This window comes from Peromyscus eremicus, chromosome X (assembly GCF_949786415.1).
Source record: "Peromyscus eremicus chromosome X, PerEre_H2_v1, whole genome shotgun sequence".
NCBI classification, from domain to species: domain Eukaryota; kingdom Metazoa; phylum Chordata; class Mammalia; order Rodentia; family Cricetidae; genus Peromyscus; species Peromyscus eremicus.
In genome coordinates this window covers 31,238,579-31,264,657 of record NC_081439.1, presented here as the reverse complement: position 1 = coordinate 31,264,657, position 26,079 = coordinate 31,238,579, and the positions used below count along the sequence as shown (strand labels likewise).

The 26,079-nt window shown below is 42.9% G+C and overlaps 1 long non-coding RNA gene across 1 annotated transcript; it reads left to right on the top strand.

The window, feature by feature from the left end:
• On the top strand, positions 1–25,835 carry LOC131899823 (uncharacterized). The gene is made up of 3 exons (XR_009376131.1): positions 1–104; positions 2,210–2,243; positions 25,593–25,835. It is a non-coding gene; the product is annotated as an uncharacterized LOC131899823 (long non-coding RNA).
• The last annotated feature ends 244 nt before the right edge of the window (positions 25,836–26,079 follow it).

The following is a 26,079-nucleotide window of genomic DNA, read 5'->3' as shown; positions in this document are numbered from 1 at the left end:
TGGTGAGATGGCTTTAGTGGTAAAGGATCTTGCTTCCAAGCCCAAAGACCCGAGTTTAAGCCTGAGAACCTATGTGGAGACTGAGTCTCATGACCCACATGGAGGTAGGAGAGAATCAGTTCCCACAAGTTATGGAATGTATTGTTGTGAGGTAATTCCACCAGAGCACACATGGACACTCTTGAAGCCAAATAGAAGTCTGTATTGTTGGCTGGTGGCTGCACATGGAACTTGCCCAAATCATGCAGCCGTAAGCGTCACCATCCTGTGTCTTTTATATACAAAACCCACATCCTTGTTGACTCACTTCAGTTAGCAAGAACACTTAGCAAAAATCAAAACTACAGAAGCCAAAAAGCCAAGTTAGTACATTTAGGGACTTGCCTGAATCCTGGAACTACGGACTAGGCCTTTGATGGATTCTGTCTTTGTTTCCATCTTGGCAGGTGTTGGGGCTTGTGTGCTAGGTCAGAATAGTTTGTCCAACGTGGTGTCAGTTGGTGTCTGGAGGCCTTTGTATATGCTGCTGTGGCCTATATGTGTTCATCCCTGAAAGAAATAAAATGTAATGAAAATTTTTTTAAAGCTTACTCATTAAAATAGAGAAAGGAAGAAACAGAGAGGAGGGAATCTGAGAGTTAGTGGGAAAGAGAAAAGGATTTAGTGAAAAGCTAAAGCAACCCTGGGATTAAGATTGAAAGTAGAAGAGATGAAGGGAGGACTCTGTGGTAATTAGAGTGTTTTGAGGTTTGATCAGTAATAGGTACGATGTCCACTATGAGGGATTTAAGTAGGAGAAAAAAACTAACCTTACGATACTTGCTGTGTATTTTGCTTAAAACATTTGGCCTTTAAATACCTTTGTCAGATTCTATTTTTTCTTTTATTTTGACATATTATTCATGTACAGTCTGGTGTACAACTTTAAAGGTTAATCTCCCTGAATTTTGACATATATTTATAGCTATTTCACCACCATAGAAAACATTCCAGAATCCCACACCCATTCTCAGTCAACAGTTCACATATCCCCAAGGACCAGTATAATTTTATCCTTAGGCACACAGGCTCTAGGGTTAGATGACCTTAGCTTAAATTGCAACTCAATTGTGCAATTTTACAAATTTCAACATTACTGTAATGGTTAATCTCTGTTGTCAGTGTGACTGAATTCAGACTTATCTAGAAGACACACCTTGAGGTGTGTCTGTGAGGGAGTTTCCAGAGAGGTTTAACTGAGGAAGGAAGACCTACCCTGTATGTGAGCAGCACTGTCCCAAAGGCCAGGCTTCTGTACTGAATGAAAAGGGAACATGGGGTGCGCATGCACATTCACCTCTTTCTGCACCCGTGTCCTTCCAGATGTGAGTCCTAGTCATACTCTTTTGCTGCCATGAACACTATCATCCTGTCCCTCTCAAACCGTGAGCCCCCACATAAATCCTTCTTCCCTTGTTTCCTGGTTAGTAGTTTTTCACAGTAACAGGAAAAGAAACTAATACATTTTTTTTTTCATTTGTAAAATGCAGGTAATGTTTAAGTGTTTTGTCTTAGTTAGGGTTTCTATTGCTGGGATAAAAAAACCATGACCAAGTTGGGGAAGAAAGGGTTTATTTGGCTTATACTTTCATATTACTGTTCATCACCAAAGGAAGTCAGGACAAGGAACTCAAACAGGGCAGGAACCTGGAGGCAGGAGCTAGTGCAGAGGCCATGGAGGGGTGCTGCTTACTGGCTTGCTCCTTATGGCTTGCTCAGCCTGCTTTCTTATACAACCCAAGACCACCAGCCAGGGATGGCACCACTCACAATGGTTTGGGTCCTCCCCCATCAAGCGCTAATTAAGAAAATGTCCTACCAGCTTGCATACAGCCTGATGTTATAGAGGCATTTTCTCAATTGAGGTTCCTCCTCTCAGATGACTCTGCCTTTGTCAAGTTGACATAACAAGGATTGTCAAAACAAAATAACAGTTTTCTTTCATTTACTTTGTAATATTTTCTAGTGTGACAATCTAAAGAAACATTAGTTTTGAATTTTTTATTTGTATCACTTTTTCAGGAAGCATAAATTTTTTCCACAAGTACCCATTGATAATTTGCATAGTATAGTTTGCACCTGTCTTAAGCCATTTTGACTTTTCATAACAGGATACAATAGAGTGGGTAATTTATAAAGAACATAACTTTGTTTTCATACTGTTATACAGGCTTGGATCTCCATGATTAAGGTGCTGGCATCTGGTAAGCATTTTCTTTTTGTTTTAAAGACTTATTCATTCTTACTTATGTAATGTATGTGTGTATACCACTTGCATACCTGATGCCCACAGAGGCCAGAAGAGGGCATCAGCTCTCCTGAAGCTTGAGTGTCAGATATATATATATATATATATATATATATATATATATATATATATATATATATATAGTAAGGTACCATGTGGGTGCTGGGAACCTAACCTGGGTCTTCTGCAAGAGCAGCCAGTGCCCCTAGTGACTCATCTCTCCAGTCCCATGGTAAGGGCCTTGCTGCATTCTAACATGGAAGAAATCAGAGCTAGAAAGCAAAAATGGGTGAAATTTCCTTCTTTGAAATGGCAGAGCCCTCATGGCCCAATTACCTCTCTGAATTGCCACAATACCAATAAAATTCTGGGATGAGTTTTGGAGGGGGAAAATCGTTCAAATCATAGCATATTTTCTGTGTAAATATTGTATAATATTCTATGCATATTCACAAAGAACATTTCATTCATTCCATTTTAATGAATTTGAGTAAGAACTGCAAACTGGCAAGCAGCTGCACTTGGCACTTTCAGCTTTTCCATCTACTTATTCAGTTATCTTATCATTCAGACAATTGAAAACTGCTGAATTATTATCCATTCAGCTAAAAACCTGCCAAAGGTCAACTGCAATGATCCTGATTTCAGCAAATCAAATGATGCAAAAAGTTTAAAAATGGTTTTAGAGCTCAGCAAAAATTTGGCCAAAGAAATTTTTCATGCGGGAAACGTGATCTAATCATCTATTTTTTTCCTTACCCTTTGAGAAAATGGAATTGTCCAGTATGTAATATTACATAATTCCAACAAAATCTTCTGTATCTAATTAGCTGTAAAAATAACCATCAGAAGGCAATCATGTGTAGCAAAAGCCTTTCATCTTTGTAAATTTAAAGAAAAATTTCATTTATTATGTAAACTTAAGCAATATAATCATCCAAGCTTCTTACCTTCTTTTGCAATAATTCTTAAGTGGAAATATATGTTGTGTGACTCCTGCTTTTTATTGATAAGACTAGTTAGATTCACGTTTCAGATATACATTAGAATCTCCTGGAGGGGTGTGGATCTTCCAAAACAGCCTGGTTCTGACATAAGACAATATGGGAGGCTGAGACTCTTTGTTAATGTTTACATACTCTCTAGGCTTCTATAGGATGTCTTTATTTGGCCATATATCAGTTTGCATCATATGAAAACTCTCCTACTACAAAACACAAGCACTGGGTAAAATGAGGAAAGCATTCTGTTAAATGCATAGTTACTTGGGAGTGAAGCTCCATGGTAGAATACTTGCTGAGTATGTGCAAGCCCTGGGTATCTCTACCACTAACCCCCCAAACAAACAATTATAGGGAGAATAATAAGGCAGCTGCAGTTATTTATTGCTTATCCATGAATACAAAATCTGGGGGGGGGATACCTGTTAGTGTTTACACTTGATATGTACCCCCAAGCTCATGGTTCCTATTCAAAGGTAAGAGGTGATTGGATCACTTAAGGCTATATCTTCATCAGTTGATTAATCCACTGATGGATTCAAAACTTAGTGGGCTATTGGGAGGTGGTAGAGTTGAGGAGGTGGAGCCCATTAGGAAGTAGGTCACAGGAGAAATGTTTTGCTTTTAAAGAATATATTTTGTTCATAGCTCCTTTTTGTCACTACTTCCTGATTTCCACGAGGTGAGCAGCTTTGTTCCTCAACATGATGTGTCTCATGGGGGGAGGCAGCAGAAACAATAGAGCCATATATTCATAGACTGAAATCTCTGAAACTAGAGCCAGTATAAACCTTTTGTCTTTTTAAGTTATCCCATGATTTTATCACAGTGATGGAAAGTGGATTAACAGTCTCTTTAAGTGGTTTTGTTATTGGGGACCATCATACAGCATTGTTTATGTACCTAGGCTATATGATATGGCATAGCCTGTTGCTTCTACAGCTGCGATGAACAAAGCAACACAAGATTAAATCAAACACAAGGCAAAATGATACAGTCAAGAAACCAGAAAAATGAGATATATGTGGCTGTTGGTAGATTGAGCTCCTAGAGCAGTGGTTCTCAACCTGTGCATTGCAGTACCTTTGTGGGGGTTGAATGACCCTTTCACAGGGGTCACATATCAGATATCCTGCATATCAGATATTTATATTATGATTCATAATAGTAGCAAAATTACAGTTATGAAGTAGCAGTGAAATCATTTTATGTTTGGAGTCACCACAACGTGAGGAACTGTATTAGAGGCTCACAGCTAGGAACGTTAAGAATCACTGTGCTAGACTAACATAGCATACTGTTTTGTTTTTTACATTATTTATTTTTGTATATTTGTGTGTGTGTGTGTGTGTGTGTGTGTGTGTATCAGTACTGCCATGGTATGCATGTGGAAATAAGAGGATAACTTGTAATTGGTTCTCTCTTTCCACCTTATGAGTTCAGTGACCAAACTGGCAAGTACCTTTACCCACTAAGCCATCTTATAGGCCTGGCATACTATTTTATAGTACAACATGGTGGCACATACCTTTAATCCCAGCACTCGGGAGGCAGAGGCAGGAGGATCTCTGTGAGTTCGAGGCCAGCCTGGTCTACAATTAAGTTCCAGGACAGCCAGGACTCTGTTACACAGAGAAACCCTGTATCATAACCCCGCTCAAAAAAGAGTAGCACAGTAAATAAATAAACTAGTAATACAGTCATTAGAATTATCAAATATGTACTATACATATTTGTATGAATTATATTTTTTGAGATAAGATCCCATTATGTAACCCAGGCTGGTTTCAGATGTTCAGTCCTGCCTCAGCCTCATGGGTAGTGTGATTGCAGGTGTGTGTTGTTGGTTTTTTTTACTCTTTGATCTCTGGGGCCCAGCCACCCATCTTCCAAATAAATACACAGAGACTTATTTCTACTTATGAATGCCTGGCTTTTAGCTTGGCTTGTTTCTAGCCAGCTTTTCTTAACTTATCCTGTCTACCTTTTGCCTCTGGGCTTTTACTTTTGTCTATTCTATATGTTTTTCTTTACTGCTTACTCTGTTGCTGGCTGGGTGGCTGGCCCCTGGCGTCCTCCTCTCCTTCCCCTTTTCTCTCTCCCCCTTTTCACTCTTCTCTCCTTCTACATAGTCTCTCTGCCTGGCAGCCCCACCTATTTCTCTCTCCTGCCTCACTATTGGATGTTTAGCTCTTTATTACTATCAGGTGTTTTAGACAAGCACAGTAATACAGCTTCACAGAGTTAAACAAATGCAACATAAAAGAATGCAACATATCTTTGTATAATTAAACAAACATTCCCCAGTTAGGGAACCTGCATGAGACTGATCTAGGCCTTGTGCATGTGTGTGACAGTTGTGTAGCTTGATCTGTTTGTAAAGCTCCTAGCAGAGAGATCAGGACCTGTCCCTGGTGCTTAGCTGGCCTTTGGGAACCTGTTCTCCATATTCATGCAACACATCTTTAACTAATAATCCACAACAGGTGTGTACACTCTTGCTCAGCGTATGCATTACATTTTTAAGTGACTGACAACTCAATCTCTTTATATAGGCATTAGCACAGAAACATACAATACACCACACTACTACAGTGGGGCAGCCCCAGCATCACTAGGCTATAGGTGTTAGGTCTCAAACACAGGACTAACAGTTAACTGAAGTGCCTATTTAACATATCAAAATGGGCCTGGCTGCCAGGTTCTCCCAGCATCCCTCAGCCCCTACCTGTTCCAGGGAATGGCTAGCATACTCCAACACCTACCCTGAACTCTCCAGCCCAGGGTCTGGGCTACCTTTTCCCCAGCTGACCTTCACTATATAATCCAGCCATTTTGGTTACCTGGCCCCTTTTGTTTACTCTTTACCCTCCTGGCCTTTTCATCTCCTGGTGTCCTGACTCACCCCTCTCCACACCCCCCTCTCGGCCTGGTTCAGGGTCATGTTCACTCTCAACTCTCACAGATGTCTCTGCCTCTAGATATGCTCTCCCTTTAATCTACAATAAACCTCCTCCACCATACTTAGAAACAGTCACGTCCTCCTTTTTATTTCAATTTTTTCAATAGGAAATTTCCAACTGCATTATAATCTTATGGACTCTTTGTTATATATATGGTCCAGTGTTGTTGATGAGAATGCATTCTGCAGCATGAAATGTCATTATACACTATCAGACTGTAGTTCAGGACCAAAATTAGACCTGGGCATACAATTCTGCATGATATACAAGTGTTGACACTTATATCTGCTGGCAGAGTGTGAGAGTACTCCCCTTGAGTGAAAATATCTTTGTTGGCCAGGAGATAAGGCTCTGAGCACAGATTGGATAGGGCATTAGACACAAGAGTTTTTTATAAATGTGGGACTCTGGAAAGGCTGTATCTGAGTAGAAAGAAAAGCCGTTCATTAGCTGGGGTATAAAGTAATCTTTTCCTGCTTTCGTTTGAAATTTGACTGAAAACTAAAAAAAAAAAAACTATACCCATTAGAATTAATATCCTGATTTTTTCAGATATTTTATAGTCTGAATTCATATTACCTGTGTGATCAAGCAGCCCTGAACTGAAAAAGTGGTGTGAAATTGGCCTCAGGGTGGAACACTTGGAGGACTTCTGACAAAATCAAATGCAAGACTTCTCTTGAGGGAGACACTAAAGCCAGACTGAAATGGAGCTGGAGAGAGACATGGGTGTGATGTAGTATTAAGCAGAGCCCATGTACTCCTGGTGTGGAGAGCAGACTGTCTGGCCTTTGGGGACAACTTCTCTAAGAATTACTTCTGTCTGTGGTGGTCAAAAGTGTGTCCTTGACCAAGAATTTGCTTGATGGGGTAAAAGCAAACAAAAGTGATAACCTCTGACTTTTGAGGTTCCCAGGCATTGAATTTTTGTTTGCTGTGCTCTTTGAACTCTGGAGCCAGCCTAGATTAGGCTGGGCTGACCTTCAGCCATATCTGTACAGCCTGGATTTCTATGCAAATGTGAATTCATAAGTCATGAACCAGGTGTCCTGAAGAGGACACAAAGCTAAAGAAAAAAGAAAGAAAAAAAAGCAAGTGGGAAGCCATGTACTAATTGTGGTAGAAATACTAACAGACAAACCCAAAACAATTAAAAATATTTTATTAGTTGAAGTTAAAATATAATTATATCATTTCCTCCTTCCCTTCCCTCCCTCTAGCCCTTCCCATTTATACTCCCCTTGCTTTCTCAAATTCATGGCCCTCTTTTCTTTTTCCTTCCTTCCTTCCTTCCTTTTTTTTCAAGACACATTTTCTGTGTAGCCCTGCCTATCCTGGAACTCATCCTGTAGATCAGGCTGGCCTTGAACTCAGAGATCTGCCTGTATCTGCCTCCTAAGTGCTGGGATTAAAGTCGTATACCACCATGCCTGGCTGGCCCCTTTTTCTTTAATTATTCATTTATATAACATTTAATATTATATAACTATACACACACACACACACACACATATATATAATATATATATACTATATATATCCCTAAATATATAACTACAACCTGCTCAGTCTGTATGTTTATTTGTATGTACATTATTTCAGAGCTGACCACTTTGTATTGGATAACCAATTGGGAGACACTTCCCTGGGGAAGATGATTTCTCCCAGCTCTGAGAATGCCTTAATGTGCCTGTAGTTCTTTTTAGATAAACAGGAAAGGGCTTCTGTTTAGGATGTAGAAACTTGCAAGGCATTATGATCCTCACTATACCATGTGATCTGAAGCAACTTTCCCCATCCCAAAATGCTGCTGTGTTCCAGTAACCTATATAGCAATAAATTCATGGGTAGATGTTCCTAGGCTAAATTTGACCAAATGACGATCTGTGGCCGAGGAGAGGGCTCAGTTGGTAAAGCTCTGGCTTTGCTAGCATAAGGACCCAAGTTCAGATGCCCACATATAAAGTCAGGCACAGTGCTATGTACCTATAGCCCACCAATGGTGAGGTAGGATGCAGAGACAGAGCCTGTGAGAGCCAAACTTATGTTTTAAGTTTTAATTGCTGTGCCTAAGAGATCCATAAAACAAAAATACCTCTAACCTGTAAGCCCCTTCCCTGAGGATAGATACTCTCTGAGGTGCTGGAGGCTGTTGTTCATATAAGATAAGAAGCCACATGTTTCCACTTCCCTAAACAAGGTCGACCCAACTGCACTGGATGTGTTGATCACATGCGAGTGGGAGATACATAGGCAGGATGTATGTTTGTCCTCCATTGGACACATGTGGGAAGTATGTAGTCTTGTGGGTTTGCCTTTATAAGCACCTGTGTAGCTTGAGTTTTCCTGCCTGGCCCACAGTCAGGACAAATCTCTATCACCTGCCAGTCCCACAGCCTCAGACCCGACCAAGTAAACACAGAGACTTATATTGGTTACAAACTGTATGGCCGTGGCAGGCTTCTTGCTAACTGTTCTTATAGCTTAAATTAATCCATTTCCATTAATCTATACCTTGCCACATGGCTCGTGGCTTACCGGGATCTTCACATGCTGTTTGTCATCATGGTGGCTGGCAGTGTCTCTCTGACTCAGCCTTCCACTTCCCAGCTTTATTCTCCTCCTTGTCCCGCCTACACTTCCTGCCCAGCCAATGGCCAATCAGTGTTTTATATATTGACTAATTAGCAACACATTTGCCATACAGAACATCCCTCAGCACTTCCCCCCCCCTTTTTTTTTTCAAAAAGGAAGGTTTTAACCTTAACAAAGTAAAATTACATACAATTTGGGAATTTGGGCGTAGCTTCTCTTACTACTTCCTGCTGGAGGGGGACGCTGTATCTTATGGGGACACAAAGAAAATTTTAGATTATGGAATAGTCCATGAGGGTGTATCATCTGAGCCAGTTGCCTTGAAACAATTCTGGATGTTGGATCATCTGGGCCATGGTGTCATTGGAGACCTTTCAGGGGGTCTTGGCTGGTCAAACCTGATGGATCTTAATCTGGAACAAATCCATAGCCTCTGGCTTTCTGTGGGAACAAAAGAGACTCTTTTCCAAAGCAACATATCCTTATATCCAAATTTTGAAGTCAAGGTACCTTTAAAATATACATTTTGATTTAACTCAACATCTTTTACAATCAAATGTTTTTCTGCAGTTAAAAGTCCCAAAGACAACACAATCCAGATTCTCTGTGTAATATTCATCTTTACGTGGCTTATTTTCTATATTAATTTTACTGTCTTTTTAAAGACTTTATTTTTTAAAACTATGTATTTGTTTCTATAACTGTATATATCACCTTTTTTGTCTCTATCAAGCCTACATATATTTTACACACATTGCAAACTATTACATCTGAATCTTATTGTGAATCTATTGTTTTAAGCTGCAGCAGCTGTGGCTGCTGGCTCTGCCCACCTCAGCTTCCCAACATAGCTACGTTTACCACCAGCTCTGGGAGCTATCATGGGTCTGTGCTTTTATCCAAGCAGCGTGTAGTCCAGAAACCTCTTTTTTTTGTTTTGTACCTGCAAAGGCTAAATCCACCATGCAGCTTAATGCGCCACTTGCAGAGTCCTCATTCCCGCCATACTGCAGGTCGAGCGTGCACGCCAGGAACCCGCCAGTAGCTCAAACCGGCAGCTGCCGCTCATTTGAGAGAGACAATTAGGAACTGTTTTTAGCTCCGTTTTAGAATCTTTTTTCCCAGTTTTTAGGTGGAAACTCTTGCCACCACGTTGGACGCCATTTGTAGCTTGAGTTTTCCTGCCTGGCCCACAGTCAGGACAAATCTCTATCACCTGCCAGTCCCACAGCCTCAGACCCGACCAAGTAAACACAGAGACTTATATTGGTTACAAATTGTATGGCCGTGGCAGGCTTCTTGCTAACTGTTCTTATAGCTTAAATTAATCCATTTCCATTAATCTATACCTTGCCACATGGCTCGTGGCTTACCGGGATCTTCACATGCTGTTTGTCATCGTGGCGGCTGGCAGTGTCTCTGACTCAGCCTTCCACTTCCCAGCTTTATTCTCCTCCTTGTCCCGCCTACACTTCCTGCCTAGCCAATGGCCAATCAGTGTTTTATTTATTGACTAATTAGCAACACATTTGCCATACAGAACATCCCACAGCACACCTGGCCAATGTAGCTTGTGGCCATTTTCTGGGAACCCCAGTATGTATGTGTCTGGAAGTCCATCATCCTGGTCATTATTTAATTAAAGTTTGCTTCAAATTTGGCTCAAAATTGTGGTAGTGGTCTTATTCTCGCCTGCTGGGATTAACAAGCCTTGAAATAAATGTTTAAGACCTGAGCAAAACCACCTGAATTTGTCCTCTCACCCACCCCTCAAACATATACATACATTCATGAATACCTCCAAAACACACACACACACACACACACACACACACACACACACACACAAAAGCACAAATGGAGATCTGTGGTAATATTGTCCCCATTCAGTGCTCTGTAACTTGAGACTGCTTTAGTCAACTAGGGGTTGTAAATGTGAATACTCCATTGACACATGATTGATTGTTTTGCTGATCTCCAGAAAACCAAGGGCTGTAGCTAGAGTTTTCTTCCCTGGCCCACGGTCAGGACAACTCTCTCTCACCCGCCAGTCCCTCAGCTGCTCAGACCCAACCAAGTAAACACACAGAGACTTATATTACTTATAAACTGTATGGCCATGGCAGGCTTCTTGCTAACTGTTCTTATATCTTAAATTAACCCATTTTATTAATCTATAAATTGCTACGTGGCTTGTGGCTTACCGGTATCTTAACATCTTCTCATGGCGGCGGCTGGTAACATCTCTCTGCCTCAGCCTTCCACTTCCCAGAATTCTCTTCTCTGCTTGTCCCACCTATACTTCCTGCCTGGCTACTGGCCAATCAGTGTTTTATTTATTAACCAATCAGAGCAACACATTTGACATGCAGAACATCCCACAGCACTTCCCCTTTTCTTTTTTTCGAAAAGGAAGATTCAGGAAAACTCTAGCTACAAAGGACTATTCCAATATTTGTGAAATTTTCTTTAATCCTTTGTTCTAGAATTACAATCTCACAATAAAGTTATGCTCATAGTGTAATGCTACAGCTGATAGGTTTTCTGTGATGCGATAATAGGTTTCTCTGCTGATGCAGTAAACCAGATCAAGCTGAATTAAAAAGTAAAAGACCAGGTATATTTGAGCAAAGCAACTCCCGGGTGAGTCCTCCATCCCCCAGAGATCTTGGGGGGGGGGCGGTAAGGGGCAGGAAGAAAATAACATGGCTGATCTATAGGAGGGGTCTTACATACCCTATAGGCATGGGGAGATGATGCATCCTCCACAAGTTGGGTTTGTGCCCATTTATAAAGCTTGGGGTTGGGATTGGGGAGCTGACAGCTTCAGGGGAGGAGCTGCCATCTCTGTTGGTGGTTTTTCTGAGAGGGCGAATTTGGAGAGAGAGAAGTGGGGCCGAGCTGGAGATATCAGTCGAACACCAACCACATTGCATTTTAATTTACTTAGTACTGTTTTACTGAGTTTTCACAAATTGCTTTTGTCTGTCAGAGAGTTCCCTATGTAAGGGCCCTGTGGCCTTTATTGCCCACAGAAGCTTCATGGAAACCCAAGTATCAGTCACAAACAACCAGTGATGGAGCTAGTTCAGCGTGTTCCATGCCTTTCTGTACACTGTCCCGTAGAGAAGGTTTCCTGTGTATCTCCCAAATCCCTGACACTTCATACCCTGACATCAGGCTAATAATATCTGAGCCCATTTTAATATTAAAGTCCTCTTTCTTTGCTCTGATTTTATAAACCTTAAGTTACCTTCTGTTAAGTATTGCCTGTGACTTATCTAAAGAAAAAAGTGTACTGGTTAGGTAGATATTTAAAAGGATGGGGGAAGGCCGTGGCCAGGATGTAAAATAAATAGATGAATAAAAAAAAAAACCCTAAAAGGTATTCATTCTAGTTCTATTTTAGCAAAAATTAATCATGAAACATACTGGCAATAATCATTTGGTCTCTGGTGGGCCAGTATGAATCAGGATTTCTGCAGTGAAGTCAATAGATTTGTAGCAACCAGGAACTATATTTAGACCAGCATGACTTCTTCAAGGTCTGAGGGAGTAGCATCCTGCTAGCTCTTCTGTGTCCCTCCCTTCTCATATTTACAGGACATCTAGAGAAGAGTCTATATGAAAGCCCATAGTGCAGAAAAGAGACAGACCTGGAAACAGATAATTGCCAAAATATGCTGTATGGGCTGTAATACACTGTCATGAAAGAATAGCCAGAGGAATGTAAAGGAGAATATGAGCTGTTAAACCATGCAGGCTCATTCATGGCTTCTGCTTGCTAACATTTCATTGGTCAGAGCATGGCATTGTACTAAACCAAAAGTTGATTGAATTCACCATAAACCCATGGCAAGGACAGGGAGTGCTACTTCTGTAACCAATAGAAGGAAAACTGGGAGGCATGTAATAGTCACCCCCTTTGGCCATTGGGGAGATATTCCGAGACTTTCAGAGCATGTCTGAAACTAAATGCTATCATATGTATATATGATAAAGTTTAATTTATAAATTAGGTATCATAAGAGATAACTGTGGTGGATAATCTTCATTATCAACTTGATCAGATCAACAATTGTCTAGTAGGCATAGCTATCCTTCTGCCTTTGGGCTGCATGCACTCCAAGATAGCTGTGAATGTACCCCAAAACAAAACCATAACTTACTTAAAAGAATATGAGGATTTTTGCCATTTTATTTTACAGATTTGTTTTTATTTTTAATTATGTGTGTGTAGGGTGCACCTGAGTGTTGGTAACTTCAGATGCCACAAAGGGTGTTGGATCCCCTGAAGCTGGAGTTACAGGCAGTTGTGAGTTGCCTGAGTGGGTCCTGGGAACCAAACTTAGGTCTTCTGCAAGAGTAGGATGTGTTTTTAATTACTGGACTATCTCTTAAGCCCCATCATTTTATTTTGTTACTTGATTGCATACTTGTAGAGTGTGAGCTTTGTAGATGACAATACCTCAGTGTCAAAAGGTTGGACATGCTGACTCTAAGGCATTATTAGATACACCTTTGGGTGTATCTATGAGGGCATTTTCATGGAGGATCAATGGAGGGTAGAAGACCCACCCTAAATGTGAGGAGTACCATCTCATGGGCTGGAGTCCTGGACTGAATATGAAGGGAAAAAGCATTTCAACTGAACTCCAGCATTCCTCTTTCTGTGCTTCCTAGTCTCCCCAGATGTGAGTAAACAGCTTCCAGCCCCTGCTGCAAGTCTTGAGTTTCTTCTACTGCCACAGTGGACTGAATCCTAAAAATGAGTCAAAATAAGTCTTATCTCAGTTATTTGGTACACTATGAAGAAAAGGAATTAGTACAGTGATCATAATAAAGTAGATCAAATTCAATATAGTTTAACAAAGTCATATGAGAGACATTATTGGTCTCTCCCAATATTGTACTGTGCTCGCTCTTTTTATTGACTGTGGGTAATTAAACTCTTGGAAAGCAAAACTAAAAATAAGGGGAAACTACTTTAATCCAATCACCTTTTCTTTTCCTTGATCTTAAAGGCAAGCCCCAAACCCGCACTATCTGCCACTCCACCCTTTTTTGTTTTTATCTCTCTCCTTTTATTTTCTTTTTGAGAGAGTCTTCCTATGCAGTCTAGGCTGGTCTTGAACTCACTATGTAGTCCACTCCTCCTGCCTCAGCCTCATGAGCGCTGGGATTACAGCATATGTTTCCATGTCCAGCAAACCATTTTTCATCTCATGCAATGCTTTTCTCTTCATTGCCTTCTCCTTACTCTAGCCTCCTGGTCAGGTGGTCTTGTAGTTCCAGTGGTGGAATGTGGTGCCTTCCTTTTTCAAGCCTTCACATCTGCCGTTTCCTTGTCCTAGCCCTCTCTTCCAACCTCTCTGTTCTGACAGCTGCTCATTGCAGAGTCTCCACCCAGCCTGCTCAGCAGTACAGATGTTAGCTGTGCATTTTAGCTCCGTCTCTGCTCTGCCAAAGCTGCAGCCCTTGATTTCATCAGAGCCTCTGTTACAAAGGTTCTGTTACAAAGCTTTTCTTATTTATTTGACTGTCTTTCCCTGCACTGATCTTCCTGAGGTTGGGAATACCATGCTATTTTACTATTGTATCTCCAGTACCTAATATGCCTCGCATATAGGAGTACTCATTTTGTTTTTATTTAATGAACATATAAACAGGTAGGAAAAAACTAAGGATACAGTTTGATTTTATAATCTGTTCAAAGAAATTAATTTTGAGAAGTCTACTGTATAGAAATGTCTTCAAGTCTTATGAAAATGTAATCTATGCACACCCCATGCATGTTTCAAAGGCTGCTCTGCTTCCTGCTGTTTATTTTCATTATACAAATCTTTCTTTTGTTAGGCTTTTGTGGTCCACAAACTACATTTCAAGACAGCCTGCAGGTTACCCATGTAGTCTGAAGAGAGACTTTTTCCTGTGGCTATAATAAGACAGAACCTGATTGCTAATGTGTGCAGCAATTCAAAGGATACATCATGAATAATGATCAGCTCTTGTGGCTGACTGGATGCCAAGGGACAGACAGCAGCATGTCCCCCAAGAGAGAGTGGCAGGTTCTGTCTTTGTAGGCTACAGTGCTCCAAGTTATTTGTTTATGGCCAGAAGACTAATTGTTAATCAATGTGTTTCTGAGTGAAAAAGAGGCCCAGATGCTACATGCTAATTTTCTTTTTGAGAGTGTCAATTTATGCAGTTCTAGCTTGAAGGCTGGAAGAGTCAATCAGTCACACCTGACTAGTTGCTCTGCATGAAAATATGAACAATAATGTTTTCTCCCTGGAATTTGAGGAAGAAAATCTCATTAGAACAGAAGCCATTCTTAGTTCCCAGTAAAGGGCAGAAAAGAAGGCCAATTGATTAAGGATTAGAAAGTGATTGGTTGGGTGGTGTGAAGAAGGGTGAGTTGTTGGAGGAGGAGAAATAATGGAAGAGACCCTGATCTTCCAGGGTCCCAGCATATGGATTTGTTTACTTCAGGAGGTAATTGCCAGCTGAGGCTCGCGTTCTTGCATCTCATTTCAGATTTTGATGATGGAGAAATTATTCTTTTTTTCTGATGAGAAATTAGATTCAAGTTGCATAGGCTTAAAATGTTGATGCTAGTAATTGGCTAGATTTAAGGATACAGGATTTCACAATTAGATTCTCATTTAAGAAAAAGAACCTTGCTTTATGTAGAAAATTAGTTGTTTATTAGTCAAAGTGGATTTGCTTATGAGGCCTAAAGTATTTGGATTCATTTCACGTAAATGTTTTCTAGGTGCTAGGTTCTTAAATTGAAAGAGAAACATGAGCCAACATAATAACATACTTAATGAACTGCATGAACATCCTGGCCAAATCTTAAGAGAGAAACCACTACTGAAGGAGCAAAATGGTTTCCAAAGTCCCAATCATTGTAGGTTATCATATATAGAGTAGGGCATTTACTTATTTTTTATTTTCTGAATTTCTTCTTGTATAATGTCAGATTCCTTAAAAATTTGCCCTGACTTTTCTGGCTAACTTAAAGCTATGGTTGGCAACATAGAATCAGTTGTTTCTCACATGAGATCAGCAATCCTTTTGGGTAGATTATGTGTGTTCATATATGTATTGGACTGCTAAAACAGCTGTGAAGAGAGTTTGGAAATTCCACTTTAAAGGACTGAGCAGGGATATGGAGAACTCTTTAGATTTATGATTAGTCTCTTCCAAATTGTATATACCTCATTCTTTGTTGTTGTGGTCCTTCATTTGTCAATGATTTCAAAAGTTGCCATGAAATTCTCAACATGAGTGTTTGAATATGATAAGGGCCTTGGAGTCTTCTCCTTTGCACATTTTGTAACCTACTTGGAGAGTGAACTTCTCAAAGGTGGGACTTGTTCAATAGCCAGATAGAGGAGACTAAACAGGGCAGAGTCTGGGTAAGGAGGCAGGGTGTTTCAGAAGACAGAATCTATAGGATATGTAGATATTAGACAGAGTTTATTAGGGTTAGTAATTCTTGTGGTTATAGAGGCTAAGGAGTCCCACAGCAGGCCTCCTGCAAGCTGGAGATGTGAGGGTGTCTGAAAGCCTCTGAAACTTGTGGTGAAACTATGAGTTTGAGGCCAAAGTCACTAGAAATTGATGGTGAGGGGTGCATAGCAAGCAACTGGTATATATTCTTGTATGTAAAGGCCAGAGAACTTGGAGCCCTAGTTTCCACAGGAAGGAAAACAGAGTATATCCCAGGTTTAGGAGACAGAGGTAACATTTCCTCTTTCTGTTTTTGTCTAGGTGCTCAGCTTTTTGTACAGTATCTACTTATATTGAGGATGTATCTCTACTTCATCCATTCAAAAATCTTTGGAAACAACCTTACATATTCACCCATAAACAATGCTTCACCAGTTCTCTTGGTATTTTTAATCCCATTGACACTTAAAATTAATACCACACAAGAAAGGGATGAAAGTGGATGTCACAGTCTCTATATAGTAGGATGGAAAAAACTAGAAGATAATGAACTGGAAGATGAGAAGTGGCTTCTCTATACAACGTTTCCAAAATCTCAGGGGGGAAGTTCTGGGAAGGAATTTTCATGGATAGATGATCTGCTGACCATGCTTTCACACGCCCCCAGTGTCGCTTTTTCCAGGATTTTCTTTTACTAGTGATGTCACCACCCTTACCTTAGAGCTCTTGTAAATGAATGTAAGCTAAGCCCAGATCGCTCCCCAGAATTTCAGGTACTTTTGGCTAATAGAGAGAAATGCATATGGTCAGCAATAGTTGGGAAAGTTCAGTATGTCCTCCCCCACAACCAGGTTGGGGCATAACTCTAAAAATAGAACTCAAACCTACATTCTGTCAAGCATCAAGAACTTGGAGCAGCCAGTCCTGAAATAGGGAACCTGTTTCTTTAAGCTCAGTGACTCACTTCTTAGGCTTTCCAGTATTCTCTAAGAGTTCAAAATAGACTTAAAAATATTCTGAATATGTTATGGTTTGTGTATGAAGCATCTCTCCAAAAGGTTCATGTGTTGAAGGCTTAGTTCACAGCTAGTGTTTCCAGAGAGGTGATTGGATCATAAGGGCTCTGACCTACTGAATGGATCAGTCCATTTTTGAGGTCATAGTTAAATGGGATTTTAGGGGGTGGGTATGTGACAGGAGAAAGTATGTGACTCAAGGGGCTCTGGGTCATGATGCTTTGCCTTTCCTGTGCCTTGAGATGAGCCACTTTAATCCACCCCATGGTCCTTATCATGACATTCTGCCTCATGGCACACCGGTTGAGAAGCTACAGAGCCAGGTAACTATGAACTCAAACTGTGAGCCAAAATAAAACCTTCTGAGTTTGAAATCATTTTCCTCAGGCATTTGTCAGATCAATGAAAAGATTAACGAATACAAGGAAGAAATATTTCAGACAGTAGGCCTCATTGTCTTTTGTAAAGGGAGTAGGACACATTCAAATAGAATTCTGTATCTAGATTCTGGGTATGCTAGATTCTTCTTTCTCATCTATACCTCAGATTCTACCACCAAGAAATTATTTCTTTTTATATTAAAAAAATTGTGTGCATACATGCCTACCTGCCTGCCTGCATATGTGCATGTGTGTGCTAATGGCATGTGTATGGAGGTCAGAGGACAACTTACAGGAATTGGTTCTCTCTTTCCACCAAGTGGGTTCTAGGAATAGAACTCTCTGGTCCTGAGGCTTGGTTGCCTGCTTCTTTGCCTGCTGAGCCATCTCACTGGCCAGAGAAATTATTTCACCCATCCAAGTACTAACCAGGTCCAGCCCTGCTTAGCTTCCAAGATCAGATTAGATCTGGCAAGTTCAAGGTAGTATGGCATAGACAAGAAATTATTTCTAATACCCCTTCAGTGAATATAAAAGCCCTAGGGCTTTGACTTTGTCGGCAGCAGTTGGTTCCACCAATAATTGGTTCCAATTTTCCAGGAGGTATTTATTTTTATTAATATATATTAAATGTACAGGGGGGGCTTCATTATGGCATTTACATACGTGCTTATGATATACCTTGATGTACTCCTTTAGTTTCATATCTTTTCCCCCTAGCTTCCACATATGGGAGAAAACATATATTTGTTTTTGTGGGACTGACTTATTTCACTTAACACAATGTTGTTCAGTTGCATCTATTTTTCAAAATTAAAAATAGTACTTATTTTTTTTTCACAATTTAAAGGTGTTTCTATTCTTTTTGTTATTCATTTTACATACCAACTACAGATCTCCCTCTCATCCCTCCTCCCGCTTCCCCCACCCCCTGCCTAACCCCTTCACCCACCCTTCATACCTTCCTCTAACAGGGTAAGTTCTCCCATGGGGTGACAGCTAAGCCTGGTATATTCAGTTGAGGCAGGATCAAGGCCCCCCCCCCTGCATCAAGGCAGAGCAAGACATCCCACTGTAGGGAATGGGCTCCAGAAAGCCAGCTCATGCACCAGGGATAGATCCTGGTTGCACTGTCAGGGACCCCACAAACAGACCCAGCAAATAGCACTTCTAAGAGTTTTTTTTTTTTTTTTAGTTTCTCTAGAGTCAGCCTTTCAAGGGTTTTTCAGAGGCACAGTTCTCTGTACTACAACATCTTCTACATACCTTCTGAGGTACCAAGTATCAGTCAAACAGGTCGCTTCTGGAGGTCTGCCAACCCTCCCCTTGATCTTCTAAGTGTAGTCTCATTTCTTCCCTTTGTTTCACAGCCCCTGGGTTAGCACCTGCCTCCTACAGTTCAATATAGTTGGCTATCTCAGTGTTTTCTTTTTGCTTTCTTGCCAACTCACTGTATTCAGTTTCGTCTGTTAAAACAATTGGCATGTCTTCTGTATTATGATGGGATCTTGAACCATGCAGTCAGTGTTTAAAATTAAGAACAGAAGCAGGAAAAAACTCTAGGAGTTTTACAAAGAGATCTTCAACCCAAAAGGTTGGTTGCAAAGGTAACTGCTACTAGACTATGACTGTTGTGAATAGCCCGAGATCTAAAATGACAAGCCCATTTCAAGTAATTAGGAGATTTCCCTCCAAGTCTAATTGTCCTAATGACTTGACAGCAGGCATTGGAGAAGCAGTCACTAAGTATTTGGGAGTGACAGACAGTGGGTTAACTGGTCTCCACAGATGGCTCCAACAGTCCCTTTCCCTTCTGCCACATACATAGCACTGTATCAGGGTAGGACTTGTTTTTTCCTCCTTGTCTAATCTGCTTTCTCTCTGGCTTTATGTTGACAGCCTTGGGTTCTTTTTGTTTAGTCATTGCTTTAGTTTTATTTCTGGGTATGATGACAAACTCCCCTGGCAAAGCTACTCGAAGAAAGAGAGTGAATGCATGAATGCATTCACGCTTGCCAGTGCTTATCTGCTTCTTGCCTTAATGCAGTCCAGGGTGCACTTCCTGAAATGGTGTTGCCCACGTTCAGGATGGGGCCTTCCTACCTCCACCTTGCTTAAACCTATTAAGAAAATCCCTCAGAGGCATGCTAACAGACCAACACAAGCCAGACAAGTCCTTACTGAGACTCTTTGCCAAGTGATTATCGATTGTTTCAAGTTAACAATTAAAACTACCCATCACAAATAGCTCTGTGCCATGCCATGCCTCTGGTGGGTCAGGACTCAACCAGGACCTGCTTGGAGTCTCTAGTCCAGGGCTGCAACATAACAAAAGCAACAGTTCTGTGGCATGCTATGCAGCTGGGGGGAGGGATAGGGTCTCAGTGAAGCTATGGCTCCCAAGGGGAAATGCAGGCATCAGGAGAGCCTATCTGAGTCATGACATCAAATGTTAAGTGTTATAGCTCAGATGGAAGGTATCCTGGCAGCCGGGAGCCAAGGAATACCATAAAGCCGCACACACACAATAAACCCCACACAAGAGATTTATTGGGAGGGGAAAAACCCCAGGAGGATGGCTGCCTCTGCTCAGGCGAGAAACAGGAGAGAACTGAGCATAAGACAGGGTTTATATAGCTTTTCTTGGGAGTGGAGTCGGGCAGAGCTTTCCAGGGTGGGGATTGGTGGGATTTCAAGTCCAGAGCTTGGGCTTTTTAACTTTGTAGGTTGGGGCCAGGATCCAGCCATTAGGGCAGTTAGAGTGTTCTATGGGTGGAACCTGGCAGTTGGAGGTCCTCAGAGGGAGGGCCTGAACCCTGGCCTTGAGGGGCTTACAACCCAGGTCAGAGGCACAGAAAATATTTTCAACAAAATCAGAAAATTTCCCAAACCTAAATGAGGTGCTTATCAAGGTACAAGAAGCATACAGAACACCAAGTAGACAGGACCAGAAAAGGAATTTCCGATAATACGTAATAATAATAATAAAACACTAAATTTACACAACAAAGAAAGAATATTAAAAGCTATAAGTGAAAAAGATCAAGTAACATTTGAAGAAAGACCCATTAGAACAACATCTGACTTCTCAATGGAGACTCTAAAAGCCAGAAGGGCTAGGACAGATGTTCTACAAACTCTGAGAGACCAAGTAGGCCAGCCCAAACTAGTATATGTTAGCAAAACATTAATCACAATAGACAGAAAGAAAACATTCCACAATAAAAAGAATTGTAGGGGACTGGAGAGATGGCTCAGTGATTAAGAGCACTGGCTGCTCTTCCATAGGTCCTGAGTTCAATTCCCAGCAACAACATGGTGGTTCACAACCATCTGTAGGGGATCTGATGCCCTCTTCTGGCAAAACGTTGTACATGCAGACAGAGCACTCATACATAAAATAAATCTTAAAAAAAGAAATGTAAACACTATCTACAAATTCATATCTATAGAAGGTGCTAGAAGAAAAACTTCAATCGGAGGAGGTCAACCATATCCAAGAAAACAGGAGAAATAAATAATCCCAGACCAGTACATCAAAACCGGGGCGGGGGGTGGGAGGGATCCATACTATAACAACAACATGTATTAGCCTGCTCTTGGACTGGTCATTATTGAAGGGGGTGGGGGGGATCCATACTATAACAACAACAACATGTGTTAGCCTGCTCTTGGACTGGTCGTTATTGATGGGGGTGGGGGGGAGGGATCCATACTATAACAACAACATGTATTAGCCTGCTCTTGGACTGGTCATTATTGAAGGGGGTGGGGGGGAGGGATCCATACTATAACAACAACATGTGTTAGCCTGCTCTTGGACTGGTCGTTATTGATGGGGGTGGGGGGGGATCCATACTATAACAACAACATGTGTTAGCCTGCTCTTGGACTGGTCGTTATTGATGGGGGTGGGGGGGATCCATACTATAACAACAACATGTGTTAGCCTGCTCTTGGACTGGTCGTTATTGATGGGGGTGGGGGGGATCCATACTATAAAAACAACATGTGTTAGCCTGCTCTTGGACTGGTCGTTATTGATGGGGGTGGGGGGGATCCATACTATAACAACAACATGTGTTAGCCTGCTCTTGGACTGGCCATTATTGATGGGAGTGGGCGGGAGGATCCATACTATAACAACAACATGTGTTAGCCTGCTCTTGGACTGGTCGTTATTGATGGGGGTGGGGGAGGGATCCATACTATAATAACAACATGTGTTAGCCTGCTCTTGGACTGGTCATTATTGATGGGGGTGGGGGGGATCCATACTATAACAACAACATGTGTTAGCCTGCTCTTGGACTGATTGTTATTGAAGGGGGTGGGGGGGAGGGGGATCCATACTATAACAACAACATGTATTAGCCTGCTCTTGGACTGGTCATTATTGATGGGGGTGGGGGGGAGGGATCCATACTATAACAACAACATGTGTTAGCCTGCTCTTGGACTGGTCATTATTGATGGGGGTGGGGGGGATCCATACTATAACAACAACATGTGTTAGCCTGCTCTTGGACTGATTGTTATTGAAGGGGGTGGGGGGGAGGGGGATCCATACTATAACAACAACATGTATTAGCCTGCTCTTGGACTGGTCATTATTGATGGGGGTGGGGGGGGATCCATACTATAACAACAACATGTGTTAGCCTGCTCTTGGACTGGTCGTTATTGATGGGGGTGGGGGGGAGGGATCCATACTATAACAACAACATGTATTAGCCTGCTCTTGGACTGGTCGTTATTGATGGGGGTGGGAGGATCCGTACTATAACAACAACATGTGTTAGCCTGCTCTTGGACTGGTCATTATTGATGGGCTCTTATACTCTTACTTGGCTTAATTAGCATGGCTGTCACTACCTATCTTGAGTAGATCATTTCATTTGGAGGGCCTCAGCAAGATTCCCCCATGCCTAGTCATGGGACTCAGTCTTGTTCTGGGCCTTTCCTGGCCAGGGAGAAATTTCAGCGGAGGTACACCCTGACAAATGGTCTGGGGCCCCAGTCCTCTCACTGAGTCCAGGAAGGTCCGAATGACTGCCAGGGTTCCTGGGCACCAAAACAGATAGAGTCCTTCTGACACTCCTAAGGGACGTCTGTATAGTCAATTCAGTTCTGGTTCTGGTTGAGGACAACAAGCCCCATGAGGAGCCTTCTAACTAAGAAGGATAGGCCCTTTCTGGAGAGCCTGCTTCTGGATAAGAGGGGTAAAACTTTTGGGGGGAGCCCTCTTCTGAATGGAGGATTTTCCTGTTGAGGAGCTTTCCCCAATCTTCCCACACTAAGTTGGAACTCCAATAGCAGAGGATCCAGTTTTCTGGTTCTGCCTCCCATGAGAGATTTTGTTTCTGTTGTGTTTGAAAGAATGGCCAGCCAACTGTGTGAGTGACTGAATGCATACCAGGCAAGTTGGGCCCAGGGGTTTATGTAATCGATTTCCTTGATTTTGATGTTGGTGTTTGTGTTTGTTTGAATGTAATTGGCCCCTATAATCTCACAGGGAGTGGCACTATTAGGAAGTGTGGCCTTGTTGGATGAAGTGTGTCTCAGTTCACTTCCTGCTGCCTGAGATTCAAGATGTAGGACTCTCAGCTCCCTGTCCAGCGCCATGTATTCCTGCATGCCACCATGTTCCACCATGATGAGAATAGATTAAACCTCTGAAACCGCAAGCCCACGGGGAAGATGAGACTTCTTCACATATACCAGAGGACATCAGGCCCTCCACACCTGGGCAGGACTCTCTGTTACCTCATAGCTCCTCTCTGCCAGGGGCCCTCAGAAGGGTCATGGCTCCATATGGGCCTTAAGATCCTTCCCCTCTAGCTGGCCCTGGGCTAGAAATCCCAGGCAGCACTTGGTTGAGTCCTGTGTCCTTCAACCCTCCCAACTCCCCTCCTTGCCACTCCCTCCCCTGGAAGCCCCATGGCATGGCCCAAAACTATTGGTGTTATCTTCTTGCTGCCCCAGGGCTAGAAACCCTGGGCAATGCAAGAAATGCCAGGGGTCTAGGCAGTAACCTATGGCCATGTGGGAGTCCAAGGGCCATGTCACTGCCAGGACCATGCTAATCTGAGGGGCCTGCACTGTTACCCAGGGCCATGGTGTCCCCTGAACCAGGGATGCTGCTGAGGGCCATGTCTGGGTCCATGGCCCTACAGCAGGCAAGGTCTGAGTTTGTCTCTGTGGATCCTGTTATCACCGAAGGCTAAGCAGATGCCCAAGGTCTGGTCAGCCACCTTAGACCATGTTGATTCTGAAGGCCGTGCCACTACAAGGGCCATACTGATCTGGGGGAGCTGTGCTGCAGTGGCCAGTGTCTGGGGTGATGTCTGTGGTTCCTGTTACCATCGAGGGCTCTGCAGATGCTTGGGGTCTGGTTAGCCACCTGGGACCATGTTTGTGTCCAAGGGCCATGCTGCTGCCAGGGCCTTACTGATCTGGATGGCCTGTGCTGTCACCAGGGCCATGGTGATGTCTGGCCTGAGCTGCTACAGAGGGTCATGTCTGGGCCTTTGGTCCTGTTGCAGCTGGGGTCTGTGTTGATGTCCATGGCCCTTGTTTCCATGGGGGTCATGGGAACCATGCATGTTGAAATCGAAGTGCCATACTGAGCTGCCCACGCCCCTCACTGGCCCTGGGATAGCTGGCCCTGCCCCCCTGCCCTGCTGGACACTGCTGCAGGAAAGCTGGCCATTGCACTCTGGAAAGATGGACCCAGCCCTCACCATGGGGTGAGCACCTCACCTGGGCAGCACACTAGAGCTGACCTGTTGTTGGAACGCAGGGGAGCCGACCCTGTGGTCCTGAGAGCAGCAGAGACGACCCTGCCCCCTCCTGTCTGCCATGTAGTGGCATGGGTAAGAAAGATGCCTCCCCTCTGCCCCTTGCTTCCTGTGGTGGGTGAGAGAGCTGGCCCCGGGGGTCAGCTGGGAGAACTAGCCCTGTCCCTCACTGGAGCAATAGGAGAGGTGGCCCTGCACCCCACTTGGGCAGCACACTAGAGCTGACCCTGTTGGTGGTGGCACAGGTGAGCCAGCCTTGAACAAATGAGAGTGGACACGGCCCCCTGTATGCCCCCTACATGAAGTGGAGACAGGGAGTCCTGTACTTTGCCTGGGCAAGACAGTAGAGCTGGTCCTTGTGGTGTGAGTGAGGCAGCCCTGGGGCCTGAGAACAGAACTGGCCCTGCTCCTTGCTGCAGGCTGCATTGGTGGGCTGGCTGAGGCAGTGCTGGAGAGCGCGCCCAGGTAGTGAAGATGAGGGAGAGCTGGCAGACTGACCAACCCAGCTACCACCCAGGCCCAGAACCAGGGCTACGAGTTGGCCCACCCCAACATCCACCCCATCTGTGAACTGTCGAGCATGTGAAGGGGACAAACCTACAGATCCAAAACAGCAGGATCCCCAGGACACAGGACAACAACAGGATATCCCAGAAGAGCCCCGGTGAGAGCCCCTCAAATCAACGGTGTAGCAGAGGGGAGCCTCGAACCAGACCAGTGACTCATGGCAGTGAACACTTGCGAGGGAAGCTGGAAGGACTAAGGTGAACCGTGTGACTCACCGGGCCACACCACAGCTTCCACGACGAGATTCTTCTCCTTTTGTGTTTGTTCTTTTGCTTCGTTTGTTAGTTTTCTTTGGTTTTTGGTTTTTCTTTTGAATTTTGTTTTGGTTATGGGGGCGTTGCAAAGGCAGAGTGCGGATGGGGGGGGGCAAGGAGATGGGTGGGATCAGGAAGCGTAATGTGAAATCCACAAAAAAAAAATCAATAAAAGTTTGGAAACAAAAACCAAACCAAAACCCACCCATCACTGTCGTCAGGAATACTGAAAGTTAAGGCATCCTTCTCTTAGTATATTTTCTTCTCATAGACAAGTTACTGTGCTGTGAGACACCACATCGAGAAGCCATATGAAGGAGAACTGAGGTATATGGGCCAGTGATGCTTGCTGAGAAGGTACTAGACAGCCAGAATTTACCAAAGAAGTCGGATAACTGCAACTCCAGATGACAAAAGGGACAGAAGAACCACTCACTAAAGGTACTAGTGAAAGAAAACGGCATTGCCATTGCGTTAAGCCACCGTGTTTTGGAGTTGTTGAAAAAGATTATTAATACTTTAGCCGGTTAGTGGTGGCGCACGCCTTTAATCCCAGCACTCGGGAGGCAGAGGCAGGCGGATCTCTGAGTTCGAGGCCAGCCTGGTCTGCAAAGTGAGTTCCAGGAAAGCACAATGCTACACAGAGAAACCCTGTCTCGAAAAACAAAACAAACAAACAAAAAAAGATTATTAACACTGGTATCAAATGGTTTCTTTCAGGCTATCACAACAAGGCAAAAATGTAATTATACCATCAC